An 18,196-nucleotide genomic window follows, 5' to 3' on the forward strand; every position below is an offset into this window, starting at 1 on the left:
TATTGCAACAAAAGCCTAGAACAAACCATTAATTGGACCCTTCAATCTCCCCCTTGGTTTGGTGCAAGCTTGAAGTTAATCTTTATCGACCACCATCACATCTTACTACCCCATTGCCCTATTGACCCATTCCACATGCGTTTATTGATGATCTCGGCAACCATAGACGTGTACTCTTTCGCTGCTTGCTCAAAAATCTCCTCAACAACTATAATTAGATAAAGACTCAGATGATGAATATCCCACCTCCTAAGCTGGAACAAATCCCATTGATCATAAAGAAGGATGCATCCATTTATCAGCTTGATAATAGCAGACGTTGTAGTCTCGTCGAAAACCCAGTACTCCATGGAGCTTAGAGATCCATCTGGGTAACTTTGAAGCACAGGGATTTGTTTGACCTGATTGGTTGCATGCCACATCACCACCTGAAGAGGATAACCAGTCTTGGGATCTATGACATCAGGATAATGCTTGATAACAGACTCAGCAGTCTTCATCGAAGGAAAACCCTTTTTCAACTGGTCTTCTAGAAAATGTTTGAATTGAGTTGCTTGTGGATTATCTGAGGGAGTTGAAAAAGGAGATCATGACAACTCTGATAGATCCACCCTAGTCCATGAATTGAAATCATGTCGGTCTTTGTAGCGCTCAGTGTTGCCACTCTTTCTTTGTAGTATCCACATGTTAAGAGGATCATGAAATCCCTAAGAAATGATCCCAGATCTATCACCATACGTATCTCTAAAGTGAACAGCTCCAAGATCCGTAACGGTGATTGATGTTTGATCTGCAGGTGCATTCTTGTCATAATTCCTCTTAAACAAGAGTTGTCCTTTCTCAGTCTCTTCAGATTGTCTATCACGTATAATTGCCTCAACATAGGGAGCATGGGCGGGTTCCTCATCAAAACGATTAACAACCCGTGAAGTCTGAACGGTTGGCATGGTAACAGGAAAAGCTTAAGTATGTTGATTGATCCTATACTCATTTGCAGATGTTTGGTATTTGTCACTAAAATCACCTTCAAGATTCTTCTTCAACTCAAAATAACTGGAGGTCAGCAGAGTAAAATGGTATTGAAGATCAGAGATTTGCTTTGTCTTTATCACTTGATCATCCTGAAGATCAGACACTTGAGACTTCAACTTGGCATTCTCATTCAATAAATCATTGACTTGAATATCAAGTTCAATGTTCTTCTGATCCAGGACACTGATCTTCTTTTGAAGCTCATCAACTGATGGTTTATCTGCTCCTTGACGACCTTCTTCAAAAGAAATTCCTTTACCACGAGAAGAAGGATCTACATTTTCATTTTGAGCAAGATGCATAGCTAATCGCATAGATGCATCATCAAGATCTACCCTAGGAGGTGAGAATCCTGGTGGAGCAGAGGAACCACCAACTTCAAAAGTGGTGCTAGGACCTCCATGAAATGGTTCTGTTGATACGATGGCAGGTGTAGTAATTGGCGTAATCGACACGTCATGAGACAAATCAAAATCCAAAGGACCAAACCTAGGATCACGTATTCTTCTCTTAGGTGGAGGTTGTAAGGTCTGGTGTGTTGTATCATCACCCTGAAGTGGTTCAATAGTAGGTGAGACAACGTGTGACATCCCCAAAATCTCGGACAGAAAAGACCGATTTTCATTTATGCTTTTAAATATTTTCAGAGTAAATCCTTTTGATTTGAAAGAGTTGCGGAATTTGTTCCCAAAAACAAAACATGATAAAACAATGTTTACCGAAGCATTTCATAAAAGAAATGTATTTTCATTATAATCAAAACTCGGGGTGTCATGTTCCGATACAGACCAATAAGCATAAACGAATACATTACAAGTCATATAAAAAATATAAACATATGCAGACTTGTAAACAAAACAACTTGATGGTTCATCCATCTCATGCCCTTCCGCCACTTCCTGTAATACAATTTAAAACTGAGTGGGTCAGGCTTGGGAGCCTGATGAGCATATAGGGTTTTCAACCCACAATAAATATCATATTTAATTTTCACCAACCAACAATAACCCAATTACCCATTCCCGTTATTCTCACTTTAATGTCCCTAAAACAACTAACATAAGGGACCTAGTCTAAGAATATTTCATCGGGGCGACAACACATGCTTCGGGGGTACCTCAGCAATATAAGTCAAATAAGGCAACCATGAGGGGGATGGAGTACAGCGAATGAACACCCAAGTTCATTAACACCTACAGGTGGAGAACCTGCTAATGTTTCCACAAGGCTATCTAGAAAAGTATGTGGTCGTCATCTAAACTCCGCTAGATGACTAAATCAAACAACAACGAGGCCTCTCATCTGTTTATTACACACCGACTATCTACCCATGTTCTACCCAACATATTAGTAGATAAAAATATACATTTGTATACATAGTTTAAAAACCTGTATAGCATGCTTTAATCAACACATATATCACATAACAGATGAGGCACACACACACATAACACATATCTCATAGAGAAATAATCAGATCTATAAGATAGAAGAGAGTGAATACACATTCACACATAACACAACCAAATATATACACATAGCATGTATTTTATATGAAATACTTCGTATTATTGTATTTGGAAGAAAATAACTACACACTCACTTGATCAGAAGATGATCGGACAGCACTACGACTTGCAGATGTAGTAATCCTCAGCAGATCTGGAAGATCTCTTCAAAAATCGAACTTCTCGCGGGCAGAGCTTCGGCTCGGGAACCGCACTTCTCGGGATCTTCGAGATCCCGGGACTTGCCTCGGGGATAGAGTATGATACCGGGACTTCGGGATGTTTCTGGCACGCAAAACGATGCAATATGGGAGAGAGAAGAGAGAAAATGAACAAAAGACTCGGCTGCCTTCGGGTCCTATTTATAGGAGGCTGGAGCCTCGGAGTATGTGGGGAGTACGCCTGTACGCAGGGCGTACAGGGCTCCGAAATCATCATGGCATGCGTCATCCGAAGTGTCGACACTCTTCGGAGTACGCGGGGCGTACCTCGGATCAGACCGGTGACTCGTCTTCGGATAATGCTTCCGAATTAAAGATTAAAAATAAATACAAAATAATTAATAAACTTCGGAAATTCATATCTTCTTCATACGAACTCCGTTTTTGACGTTCTTTATATCCCCGGAAAGGTGAGACCATGCTCTACAACTTTCGTTTAGACTCCGTCAGCTAATTTTGACTTTATTTTTATTAATTATTTTTAATAGGCCGCGACAGAAACTTTCGTTATAAATTCATAACTTCTTCGTTTGACGTCCGTTCTCGCCTAACTTTTTATCACTTCGATACCAACAATGAGATCTTCTATTCTCATTTAGATTGCTTCGGCTAAAAACCGCTCGATCTCAAATCGAGTATTTCAGGCTGCATACTGCTAAGCCGGAACTTCGATAAATCATAACTTCCTCATACGAAGTCAGATTTGGGCGTTCTATATATATTCGGAAACCTCGTTTCAACTACTACAACATAGATCAAAGATATTAAGTTTATTTTACACTTCAATTTTGACGCTTATTTTTATTCTTAATTAATCAAACCACATAATTAAGCAATTAAGCACAAAACACACAATACTCAAATAATACAATCTTATTATTTCAAAACGGGTTACAAAGGTTAACCTAGACTATTACATTGCTAAAAATAGCAAGCCCGGAAACACAGGCGTTACAATTCTCTCCACCTTAGAATGATTCCGTCCCCGGAATCACACATCGACAAACAGATGCGGATAGCGACTCAACATGTCACTCTCCGTCTCCGAGGTGAGATTCGGCCCATTCGTGTGTTTCCATCGGACAAGCACTAACCCAACCATTTTGCGTCGCAACTTATTAATCTTTCGGTCAACAATTGCCTCTGGTTCTTCAATCAACCTTTTGTTCTCATCAATTCTCAATTCGGAAATTGGAATTATATCGGGAACTTCTCCCGTGAACTTCCTCAAATAACACACATGAAAAGTGTTGTGAATTCCATTCAGTTCTTCGGGTAATTCGAGCTTGTAAGCTTGGTTCCCAATCCTCTGAAAGACTTTAAACGGTCCAATAAACCTTGGACTCAACTTTCCCCTTTTACCAAATCTTATATGTCCCTTCCACGGCGAGACTGTAAGAAAAACCGAATCTCCAACCTCAAAAGTCATCGGTCTTCGCTTCTTGTCAGCATAGCTCTTTTGACGATCTTGAGCTGCTAACATTCTTTCCCTAATTATTTTCAACTTTTCAGGAGTTTGATGAACCATCTCCGATCCCATAAACTGCTTTTCCCCAGCCTCAAGCCAACAAGATAAGGTGCCATCTTAATGTTCGAGTGATAAGTTGCCATCTTAATGCTCGAGTGAAAACTATTATTATAGGAAAATTCTACCAACGGTAAATGTTCATCCCAATTACCTAGGAATTCCAAGGTACATGCTCTCAGCATATCTTCAAGTGTTTGTATTGTTCTTTCACTCTGACCATCAATCTGCGGATGGTAAGCTGTGCTTAAACATAACTTGGTACCCATTTCCTCTTGTAGACTTTTCCAAAACCTTGAGGTGAAACGGCTATCACGATCCGATACAATCGTTAACGGAACACCGTGAAGCCTCACAATTTCCCTCACGTAAGAATTCGCAAGCTTTTCCATAGACCATTTCTCCTTGGCCACTATGAAATGCGCACTTTTAGTGAATCGATCAACGACCACCCAAATCATGTCATGACCATTCTTTGTTCTGGGCAGTTTAGTGACAAAATCCATAGCAATGTCTTCCCACTTACCCATAGGCACAGGCAAAGGTTCTAAACTCCTGTAAGGTTTCTGATGTTGTGTCTTGACTCTCGCACAAGTCACACACTCGGCCACATACTTTGCAACATCAAGCTTCATGGTCGGCCACCAGTAGTAGGGTTTCAGGTCCCTATACATTTTAGTGCTACCAGGATGAATCGAGTACATGGTTTTGTGAGCTTCTTCCATCAGAAGATCCCTAATTCCTCCTGACTTAGGTACCCAAATACGATCTTGGAATACCTTCAGTCCATGACCGTTAGTACCAAACACCAACGTTTTACCCAAACGTTCCTCCTTTCGGTCATTTTTCTCAGAAGCTTCCTCTTGAGCTTTCTTTATACTTTCCACAATGGTCGAGACAACTTCAATTCTCAACGCTCTTGGCCTTTTCCTTTCAAGATTGACTTTCCGACTGAGAGCATCAGCAACAACATTAGCTTTACCGGGGTGGTAAAGTATCTCGCAGTCGTAGTCCTTGAGTAACTCTAGCCAACGTCGTTGCCTCATATTCAATTCTTTTTTATTAAAGAGATATTGGAGACTCTTATGATCAGTAAAAAGTTTGCACTTCGTGCCATAGAGGTAATGCCTCCATATTTTCAGAGCGAAAACTACCGCTGCCAACTCCAAATCATGAGTCGGGTAATTCTTTTCATGCTCCTTCAGCTGTCGAGACGCATATGCTATCATCTTTTCTCTTTGGGTCAAAACACAACCCAATCCAACCCCAGACGCATCGCTATAGACAGCGAAGTCTTCAACTCCATCGGGTAGAGAAAGTATCGGTGCCTCGCATAGCTTCTTCTTTAACTTCTCGAATGCTTCTTTATGCTTATCACTCCAAGCATAAGTAGCTCCTTTGTGGGTCAAAGCTGTTAATGGAGTAGCAATCGAAGAAAAGCCTTGGATAAACCTGCGGTAATATCCGGCTAATCCTAAAAAGCTTCGAATCTCCGTGGGACTTTTCGGTTGTTCCCACTTCATCACAGCTTCAATCTTCGCTGGATCAACCATTATCCCTTCTTGGTTGACCACATGACACAAGAATTGGACTTCACGAATCCAAAAATCACATTTGGAGAACTTTGCATAAAGCATCTCCTTCTTCAAAACTTCTAACACTTCTCGCAAGTGTCTGCCATGCTCCTCCTGGCTTTTCGAGTAGATCAGAATGTCGTCTATGAACACTATCACAGATTTATCAAGGAACGGATTACAAACCCTATTCATCAAATCCATGAACGCTGCCGGTGCATTCGTTAGTCCAAACGACATAACCAAGAACTCGTAGTGTCCATATCTAGTTCTGAATGCAGTCTTCTCGATATCTTGCTCTCTTACTTTTAGCTGATGATATCCTGACCTAAGATCGATCTTCGAGAAATAGCTCGAACCTTGCAATTGATCAAACAGGTCATCAATCCTTGGCAACGGATATTTATTCTTTATTGTTGCCTTGTTCAGCTCTCTGTAATCGATACACATTCTCATACTTCCATCTTTCTTCTTCACAAATAACACCGGAGCTCCCCAGGGCGATGAACTAGGTTTACTGAAACCTTTGTCCAATAACTCCTGAAGTTGCATCATCAGCTCCTTCATCTCCGTCGGTGCTAATCGATAAGGTGCTTTTGCTATTGGCGTGGTTCCTGGTAACAAGTCTATTCTGAACTCCACTTGTCTATCAGGTGGTAATCCAGGAAGATCTTTGGGAAATACTTCCGGATAATCACACACCACTGGAATGCTCTGCATCACCTTCTTTTCTTCCTTAGCATCAATCACAAACGCTAAATATGATGTACATCCCTTGCTCAAACACTTTCTGGCTTTCATTAGAGAAATGATCCCAGAATTCACTCGCCGTTTGTCCCCATACACCATAAACGAATCTTTCCCAGGCGGGTTTACTTTAACTATCTTTTTCTTGCATAAAATTTCGGCATCATTGGCGCTAAGCCAATCCATTCCCAAGACGATGTCGAAACCATTAAGTTCGATAGGCAATAACGCCTCGTGAAACTTATTCCCATTAAGGTCGATTAAGATGTTTTTCATACGATGGCTAACAAGTACAAACTTTCCACTAGCTACTTCGACTAATAAAGCATTATCTAGTCTATCAACAGACAAAGCTAGCTTTCTACCAAACTCATGCGAAATAAAGGAGTAGTTGGCTCCATAATCAAACAATATATGATTAGGTAATTCGTTTACAAGAAAGGTACCTGAAGCGACATCAGCTTCATCCTTCGCAGCCTCAAGTGTCATCTGGAAGGCCCTTACCTTCGGCTTTGGTGGAATGTTGGGCTTTGCTGCCTCCTTCTTCTTCGGACAGTCTTTCAAAATATGCCCCTCTTCATTACAACCAAAACACATCCTTTTGTTGTTCGGACGTTCATTGGCAAAATGTCCAACCTTTCCACACTTGTAGCAGGTCACATCCTCGCTACATTTCCCAAAGTGCTTTTTCTTACACTTATCAAACCACTTTGCTTCGCCTCCTTTTCCTCCAAACTTTTTCGAATCAGATTTCGAAAATTTTCCTTTCTTACCGGAACCAGATGTTCCCTCAAACTTTCTTTTCTCACCAACATCAGCCTTGTCGGTGGTTCTCCCCTTGATCATGTTCTCCACGGACTTGGCAGCCCAGATAGCTGCCTCTAGAGTAAGTGCCTGACGTACTGGCACCTCGTACTCCCATGGAAGTCCCTTCTCATACCGATCCACCTTTTTCAGCTTGTCTGGAACGATACGCAAGGCAAACTCCATCTTATTGGTGAAGTTATTGGTGTATTCATCAACTGACATGCTGCCTTTAGTCAATGTCAGGAACTTGTTCTCCAACTCCAACAGATTTTGAGCCGAGCAGAACTTGCGCTTAAACTGCACCAAGAACTCTGCCCATGACAATTGCAGTGGCTCATTAGGGCTCAAAGTCTTCCCTAGAGTGTTCCACCAACGAACGGCTCCACCTCGGAACTGACGCACGGCATAGATAGTTTGCAACTTACCTCTGCAGCCACACGTCATGAAGGCTAGCTCCATTTCGGAGATCCAATCCATAACCCCAATCGGATCCTCCTTTCCATTGAAGGTCGATGGTTTGCAAGTCAAAAAGTTCTTGTACTTGCATCCCATTCCATCATTCCTTCCATCACGGTTATCTTGCCTAAATATCGGTGGGTTGGCTGGACCAACAGACCCACTGAAGTTTCCACCTTCCGAGTGCCCTTCATTCAGTTCAGGCTCTTCCACACGAATCGACACTTCTTCACGATTTTGTTGAAGCAACCGTCTAGTTCATCCATCTAACGATCCAACATCTTATGAATCATCAATTGCACACCAGCCATGGTTATTGGCTCAAGTGCTGCTGCTACGACAGGTATTTGCTCAATCACTGGTGGTTGATTCCTGTTTCCGTCAGCATTTCCAACTCCACTTCTTGTTCTCACCATTTTTGATCTACACACCGAATAAGGTGAAATTAGATCCTCAATCACGAAAGATAATCAAATCATCCTTATCACTCCGAAATGTTTACATGCTAGTTCAAATATCGTAGACGTACGCTTAGAATCCTACACACATAAGGTTTCTAGATCCGGTCGGCAACAGACCATAGATCCGAACAAATAATATCATATATGGCAACATATAACATTTAGCACATAAAAGCATTTTAGGCAACTTTCCTAAAATAAACTAGTGCTCGTGTCTAAATCACAACAGACACACATCTCAAAATTTCACTTAATATTCTAAGTTTGAGTCTAGAAATCCTACAAATTCCTAGTTCGCTTAAACTAATGCTCTGATACCAACTGTGACATCCCCAAAATCTCGGACAGAAAAGACCGATTTTCATTTATGCTTTTAAATATTTTCAGAGTAAATCCTTTTGATTTGAAAGAGTTGCGGAATTTGTTCCCAAAAACAAAACATGATAAAACAATGTTTACCGAAGCATTTCATAAAAGAAATGTATTTTCATTATAATCAAAACTCGGGGTGTCATGTTCCGATACAGACCAATAAGCATAAACGAATACATTACAAGTCATATAACAAATATAAACATATGCAGACTTGTAAAAAAAACAAGTTGATGGTTCATCCATCTCATGCCCTTCCGCCACTTCCTGTAATACAATTTAAAACTGAGTGGGTCAGGCTTGGGAACCTGGTGAGCATATGGGGTTTTCAACCCACAATAAATATCATATTTAATTTTCACCAACCAACAATAACCCAATTACCCATTCCCGTTATTCTCACTTTAACGTCCCTAAAACAACTAACATAAGGGACCTAGTCTAAGAATATTTCATCGGGGCGACAACACATGCTTCGGGGGTACCTCAGCAATATAAGTCAAATAAGGCAACCATGAGGGGGATGGAGTACAGCGAATGAGCACCCAAGTTCATTAACACCTACAGGTGGCGAACCTGCTAATGTTTCCACAAGACTATCTAGAAAAGTATGTGGTCGTCATCTAAACTCCGCTAGATGACTAAATCAAACAACAACGAGGCCTCTCATCTGTTTATTACACACCGACTATCTACCCATGTTCTACCCAACATATTAGTAGATAAAAATATACATTTGTATACATAGTTTAAAAACCTGTATAGCATGCTTTAATCAACACATATATCACATAACAGATGAGGCACACACACACATAACACATATCTCATAGAGAAATAATCAGATCTATAAGATAGAAGAGAGTGAATACACATTCACACATAACACAACCAAATATATACACATAGCATGTATTTTATATGAAATACTTCGTATTATTGTATTTGGAAGAAAATAACTACACACTCACTTGATCAGAAGATGATCGGACAGCACTACGACTTGCAGATGTAGTAATCCTCAGCAGATCTGGAAGATCTCTTCAAAAATCGAACTTCTCGCGGGCAGAGCTTCGGCTCGGGAACCGCACTTCTCGGGATCTTCGGGATCTCGGGACTTGCCTCGGGGCTAGAGTATGATACCGGAACTTCGGGATGTTTCTGGCACGCAAAACGATGCAAAATGGGAGAGAGAAGAGAGAAAATGAACAAAAGACTCGGCTGCCTTCGGGTCCTATTTATAGGAGGCTGGAGCCTCGGAGTACGCGGGGAGTACGCCTGTACGCGGGGCGTACAGGGCTCCGAAATCATCATGGCATGCGTCATCCGAAGTGTCGACACTCTTCGGAGTACGCGGGGCGTACCTCGGATCAGACCGGTGACTCGTCTTCGGATAATGCTTCCGAATTAAAGATTAAAAATAAATACAAAATAATTAATAAACTTCGGAAATTCATATCTTCTTCATACGAACTCCGTTTTTGACGTTCTTTATATCCCCGGAAAGGTGAGACCATGCTCTACAACTTTCGTTTAGACTCCGTCAGCTAATTTTGACTTTATTTTTATTAATTATTTTTAATAGGCCGCGACAGAAACTTTCGTTATAAATTCATAACTTCTTCGTTTGATGTCCGTTCTCGCCTAACTTTTTATCACTTCGATACCAACAATGAGATCTTCGATTCTCATTTAGATTGCTTCGGCTAAAAACCGCTCGATCTCAAATCGAGTATTTCAGGCTGCATACTGCTAAGCCGGAACTTCGATAAATCATAACTTCCTCATACGAAGTCAGATTTGGGCGTTCTATATATATTCGGAAACCTCGTTTCAACTACTACAACATAGATCAAAGATATTAAGTTTATTTTACACTTCAATTTTGACGCTTATTTTTATTCTTAATTAATCAAACCACATAATTAAGCAATTAAGCACAAAACACACAATACTCAAATAATACAATCTTATTATTTCAAAACGGGTTACAAAGGTTAACCTAGACTATTACATTGCTAAAAATGGCAAGCCCGGAAACACAGGCGTTAGACAACGTCAAGGGGAGGAATCCCTGACACTGTCACCGTTGGAGCTGTAGAATCAACCACTTGATCTGTAGTCATGGGTGTCAATTCAAGAACGTCTTCTGGATCCCTTATCTCTGTTGTCGTGCGAGCAACATCACTGATATTATCAAGCAATGTGTTCAGGTTGACATTCGACAAAACATCATCATTGCTTCCAAAGTTGGTTGGAATCTCATCTTTATCAAAATCTGTAAGATCAAGTTATTGATACTGATTAGACTCAGTTGCATTCTTGGAAGACCCTCCATTATAGTCACCTTCAACTTTAACAGATTGCAGGTCATTCTCCTCAGCTTTGGATACATTTGGAGCAACTTCCTGTTCCCCTTCTTGATCTGATACCGTGATCACATCTCCCTCTGATATCACCCTTTCTGATAAGGTAGGTTCCGAAGATATCTTATCAGAAGATCCGTGGGACTCAGTCGATTGATTCGGCTCAGCAAATCGTCCGAAATTAATCAATGGATACAGTCCTTGAAAGATAACCTTCCCTTTGCGATTTTGTTTAATGAGCCCAATAGTGTGAGGGCCCAAGGACTTCATATCAAGCGTTTTTCCCTCCTTTACCATGTCAAGAAATTGTTTGTTGATGAAGAGTTGAACGAATCGAGGGTACATTAGGAAGGTTTCCCGAGTGATGGCATTGATGTTGACCACAAACTCATCCAGGATAAACCTAGAAAAGTTGAAGCCAATCCCCGAAGCAAGAGAAACAATAGCTCTAGTGTTTCTCAGGGATATTTCATTCGCACCAGACCTTCTGCCGGAGATACAGCTCACGAACACGTGGGCTAGGAATCTCCAATAGGACGGCAGAAGCTTCTTCATTATAGGAGGAGAATCACCTTCATACCCCCATCTTCTTTAAAATTCATTGAGCATCTTCCATACCAATTTCAGTGGGAAAGCTCGGTAGGTCATTGATCAGCAATGTCTCTCTCACGAAGGACCCATCGATCACAATTTTGCATCCTTTTATGACTGCATATAGTGTCACTGCTCCATCATCGTCTCTGCTCATTTTGGCAGTCTGCCATAACTCTCTAATAATCTTCTGATAAACGACGGTGTTCATGGTGATGGCGGAGGCCAGACAGCATTCCCTTAGTCCGTGAATCATCGACTTAAATTCTCCATATGCCACCGGAGGATCTGCCAATACTATTGCCAGATTGTGCATGTCTGCGAACTTTAAGGCTGCCATTTGATCTGCACTAAAACATATCAAATAAGAAACGAAAGACATTTGTGCAATGAACAATATAATTTTTTTATTAAATCAATTTCAAATTTAGCCCAAAATAATAAATAATTTTGATCAAAATCAATTTTACAGTCAACATAGGGTTTACGGTCAAACTTGAGATTGCGGCCGTAAACCCATGGCCGTAAGCTACCGGCAGTAAACTAAGTTTACAGTCGTAAACTCCTGGCCGAAAGTTTGGGCCGTAAACTCCGATAGTTAGTTTTTCGTCGATTTTGGCCTCAAAACTCATCGATTTCATGGAACAAATGCATATCCTTGGTCGGAATCCTCTTACCTACGAGATGAACGGAGCAATTTCACAAAATCAGATAAAAAAATTTCGAGGTTGAGACTGAATAGAGGGGTGTTTGCGGCCGGAATCAGAAAAATGAAGCGTTTCCGGCTGTAAACCCCTATAAATACCTTTGTCCTTTTACCTGCTTTACACACTGTGTAAGGCACAGTCCAATTTTTTTAAAGTTTTCCAAAAATAATACTTTGAGGATTTTAAAAATTAAAATAGAACTAAAAATAAAACAAAATAAAAATTTAACAGAAATAAAAATAAAAATAAAAATAATAAAATTAAAATAGAAAGTAAAAAATATTTCTAAAATTTTGACATACACAAAGATAAAATAAAAATAAAATTTAAATTAAACTTAAAATAAAACAAAACAATTTCCAAAATTTAAAATTTTAAATTTTGACAATTACAAAATAAAATAAAATAAAACAAAAATAAAATTTAAGACAAAATAGACTAAACTTTATCTAAACAAACATTGAATATAAATTTTGTGACTTTGGGATCAAAGTTGTTAGACAGCCTTAGTCTACGTATCGGTACCTTTATCTTCATGTCTATGTCTGATCGATCGTCGGTATTATGGTCCACTTAAACATGAAAAATTTGTGACAATTTTGAACAAACTAATAATGACAAGACATTTTGATCCTATATTCTTAGATATATTTCCTAGGGACCATTTAGCTGACGACGACTAGGAATATTGTTGTCAACCTAAATTGAGCAGTGAGATCTACAAACAATCTGTATGTGTTCAATTTTAATTGTGCCAATACATGTTTCCCGCTTCCTGATATGCTCCAGTAATCAAGAATTTCCAGAATACTCCTTACACCGGGTGAGCAGACAATTATTAAGAGAGAAGATAGATTTAGAATGCATATGCTATACACCCAGGTCGGATCTCTTCCAATCACGCAGAGGATGAAACATATGACTAACTGAAGTTTTAGAGGGATTAAGAAAAAAATGATGCAAACTGTGTACCAGGTCCGATTGTGAGTCACGTAAAGGAGACATTATATGGCTAATAGATAGAAAGACTTGCATAGAAAGAAGATGCAGAGAGATAGAATTGCATATGTTACAGTCCAGGTCGGATCTCTTGATCACACAGAGGAGGCAACATAAGGCTAACAGACAGAAAGAAAGAAAATAACTTTCTACAGGCCAAATTTATCGGAATTCCCCAGTCACCCCATCAATACGGGAATTAAGGACAGAATCCACACATCGATGAAAAGTGAATCCATAGTTCAAGATACGGGTTCTTTTAGTGTGACCAGTAGATTCCCATGTATATCTCCATGATCAACCTATCCAAGTGTCGTATTGTCAGGCTAAAAGGATCTAACTAGTTCAATATTTGTCAAGTCCTTGAATTCCTTAAGTTCAAATCTTCCTTGTCAAGTCCATTTAGAATTTTTCATGCCTACTGACGCATCGACCACAGAGCATAGACAATTCAATAATGGTACGTTATGCAGATTCAGATTGCCCGTTATCACTTGATAATATCACTTCCCAACACATCACCTACAAACAAGATTGTCAGTAACATTTTTTTGATTTTCTGATTTTTTATTGTTTTTGGATTTTTGAAATTTGAATTTTGAATTTTTGTTTGGTTTTTGTTTATTTCTCCCCCTAAATTTGTGCATGGGTGAGAATGAAATCACGAAAATGCGCAAATCTAAACTATTCTAACCAAAAATAAAAATAAAAATAAAATAAAAAATAGAAGATAAGAATTTAAAAATTAAGATAAAAGTTTAAACTAAGTAAAAAAGAAAAAAAATTAATTACTCAAAACGTATCATCTTCAAAAATCCCACAAGCACATCGAATCGAGCTTTGTTAAAAGGCTTGGTGAACAGATCCGCCTCATTATTAGCAGTGGGAACCTGTTCCAGCCGGATAAGTGAACGTTCATAACAGTCTCTGATAAAATGAATTTTGATGTCAATGTGCTTGGTTTTTGAGTGTTGGATGGGATTTTTAGCAATTTGAATCGCAGCCTCATTGTCACAGTAGGTTGGGGTTTCTAGATAATTCAAACCGTAATCCAACAGTTGATGTTGGATCCATATGACTTGAGAGCAACAGGAAGATACAACAACGTATTCCACTTCAGCTGTTGAAGTTGAGACAATGTGTTGCTTCTTGCACTGCCATGACACCAGCCAATCTCCAAGATATTGACACCCTCCTGAAGTAGATTTCCTGTCAAGCTCACAGCCTCAATAATTATTGTCAGCAAACGCATATAAATCAAATTCAGAATTTTTTGGATGCTAAAGACCCAATTTTGGGCTGCCTTTAATATACTAAAAAAATTCTTTTGACAGCAATAAGATGTGAAAGTTTAGGATTAGCCTGATAACGTGCGCATTGACAAACTGCAAACATGATGTCAGGTCGGCTTGCTGTAAGATACATCAACGATCCGATCATCATTCTGTAGTGTGTCTGATCTACGGATTCGCAATCAGGATCTGGAGTTAGAAGAGGTCTTTCAGCCATCGGCGTCGATGCAGGCTTAGCGTCTTGAAACTCGAACTTCTCAAGAATATCCTCCACATACTTGGCTTGATGTAGTAGGATTTTGGTTGAATTTTGTTTTACTTGAAGCCCCAAAAACATGGTCATTTCTCCCAATGAACTCATCTCGAACCGCTTTTTCATAACACCTTCAAACTCCTTGCATAGTTGCGGACTGGTAGACCCGAATATAATGTCATCAACGTAGATTTGAACTAGAATCTGATCATTACCAACATGCTTGATAAACAAAGTTTGATCGATAGTGCCACAAGAGTATCCATGCTCGAGCAAGTGCTTTGTTAGAGTCGCATACCACGCTCGAGGAGCTTGATGTAACCCATACAATGCCTTGTCCAACTTGTAGACATGATTAGGAAACATCGAGTTAACAAACCCAGGGGGCTGATCAACATAGATTTCTTCCTTCACCTTGCCATACAAGAAGGCTGTCTTGACGTCCATTTGATAAATCGTGAAGTTCATGTAAGAGGCATATGCAAGGAAGATACGAATAGCCTCCAAGCGAGCTACTGGAGCATAAACTTCAGTATAATCAAGACCCTCGACTTGTCAAAACCCGCGAACCACCAATCAAGATTTATTTCGCACTATAACCCCTAAATCATCCTGCTTGTTTCGATAGACCCAGCGTATGACAAGAGACTTTTTGCCCTTTGGTAACTCAACCAATTTCCAAACCCCTAGTTTTTCAAACTGATTCAATTCTTCATGCATGACATCTATCCAGTTGGGCTCATTCAGAGCCATTTGAACATTCTTGGGCTATATTTGAGAGATAAAGCAAGAGTAAAGACATGTATTGACATCTCCACTCTGACTTCTGGTTTTAACGCCATCGCCCAGCTGGCCAATGATGTTCTCGATTGGATGATCGCGTCGAATTCTTGAGGGTATCTCCTGGCTGGTATCATTAAGCGAGATGGGAAGATTGTGAATATTGAAACCTCCATCATTTGCTGATTGTTCCACACCAGAAGACTCTGCTACAAACTCATTTAAAATGTCTTCAGGAAAGAGTAGTTCCATAAAAGTTGAAGTGACAGCGGAATCATCTCTAGACATGAACTCTGTTTCAACAGGAGTGAGTGGTGTAGCCTCAGCATCTGGAGTATCATTATGAACTGAAGATTTTGGACTATCAGGTGGTACAAAAAACTCCCCCTCAGGCAAAGCAGAGGACTCCCCTTCAGATGGTGAAGAGGATACCGTTGGAGGTTTGTAGACAACTTCTTCTTCTTTGTCTTCAGAAACACTTTTCGAACCAGAGAAAGACCCAGATGAGCCATCCGAAGACACATTTATGGACTTGAAAAGCAATGTGTAATCAAATAACCAATCCAGAACCACTCGAGTATCCGTTTCGTTCTCCTCTAACCAACGCATGTTGATGCTAAGGAAGTTGACTGGACCGAACAAGTCCATATGTAATAATTGGAATAACTGACTGATTGAGTTAACCTGTTTTGGCAGGTGCGGTTTTCTGTGATGTTTACCCTTGGCACATGACACACACTTTTCAAATGTTATGAAGTCTCTGACAGGAAAACCATGAACCATCTCATTCTTTGCAAGTCGATTTAGGTTTTTAACGTTAGCATGACCGAGTCTTCGGTGCCACAACATTGCATTTTGTTCTGAGATCTTTGAAAAGAGGCACGTAAATTATTCTGGAAGATTGCTATTCATATCAATAATGTAAGCATTCCCATCCATTTTAGATTTGACAAGAATTCACTCTTCTGGGATGACAAATCCTGGCATGAGAATCATACATTCCTTGTTAGTGAAATATGTAGAATAGCCTTTGTCTCATATCCGAGACACACTCAACAAACTATGCTTTAACTCGGGAGCAATGTTGACATTCTCGAAGCTTAAGACACCATTTGTAACGGTTCCTCTCTGAGTGATCTTGCCATCTTCTCCACCCATAAAGGAAACATATCCCCCATTAAAAGATTCAATGTTGTTCAGTTGAGAGATATCTCCTGTCATATGCCGGGAGCAGCTGTTGTCGACGAACCAAGGTCTGACGACATTCCCCCGCAACTGTCCCTGCAAAATGTGTGGGTTCATTCAGATTTGGGAACCCAGGTCATCACTTTCCTGGGTTGACCCATTGCCTTTTTGGATTTATCATTATTTACTAATTTTCCACAGGATACAGATGATGGATTGGAACTTATTTTGGGTAGCCATTGATAATTAGGTTTTCTAACAGTCACCGATGGTTTTGAAACAAGATTTTTATCAGTTTGCTTTGAGCATCTGGGTTTTCTACCAGAATTGGTTGAAGACCCAGAGCTGCTCCTTGACAAAACCAATCTTGGCTGAGCCATGTTTGGTTTTGCCAAACTGTTTGAGACTTTGTTATGAAAGACCTTTTTATCATTTTTAAAAACTTCCCGTTTTCTACTATGATCATCCTTCATATCATCATTTCGAGAATGAATTTTAGAGGATTTTCTAGTTAAAGACCTTCCTCTGAATTCGTTCTCTCAACTTTGTGACATATAATGTACAAACATTCTATTAGGACAATTCCTAGCTATATGACCACCAATACCACAAATGAAACAAATCTGTTTGTTATTGTTAAAACCTGTACTGCTCTTTTTAGATTTGTTTTCCATACCGACACCCTTGCTGTCACACCCCAAAACCGAGAATGGCAGAAACGTTATAGGGCGGAGGACGTCATGTAATGTATCACAACAATGCAAAGTAGTAAACAAGCAACAACATCATCCATTTCATTAATAGTATAATTTTAATTACATTTGAGTTCTTGCATAGTATAATTCTACAAAATGAATATTACAAAATAAAAGACGAGTCTTGATCGCTCTCGTGTAATTCCTGGTACTTGGAATGGTAAGTAGTATCTCCTAACTTTACCTATTATAGTTTCTAGTATTGTACGTGTATAACTGAAATATGCCTTTGCTACTCAAAGGTACTGAACCGACTGACAGGAACTTTTATGTCTATATATATATATACATATGATTATATATATGATAAGAAATTAAATAAACTTGAAGATCGATTAGATCTTTGTAACAGGTAGTATGAAGAACATAATCAATAAACAAGACAAAGTTGCATCACAATATGTCGAATGGTTGATTCAAACAATCCTCAGCAGAGCTCGACTAAGAACTTCCGCTGTAGAGGATTTAGGGTTACAAGAACGATAATGAAGCTCATGGCTGGACAGGCCCAAACCGGAGTTACAAAACTGGACTAACTAGCGAGCCCAATCGACGCAATACATAA

This window comes from Lactuca serriola, chromosome 1 (assembly GCF_051521515.1).
Source record: "Lactuca serriola cultivar US96UC23 chromosome 1, Lser_US96UC23_V15, whole genome shotgun sequence".
Taxonomy (NCBI): Eukaryota; Viridiplantae; Streptophyta; class Magnoliopsida; order Asterales; family Asteraceae; genus Lactuca; species Lactuca serriola.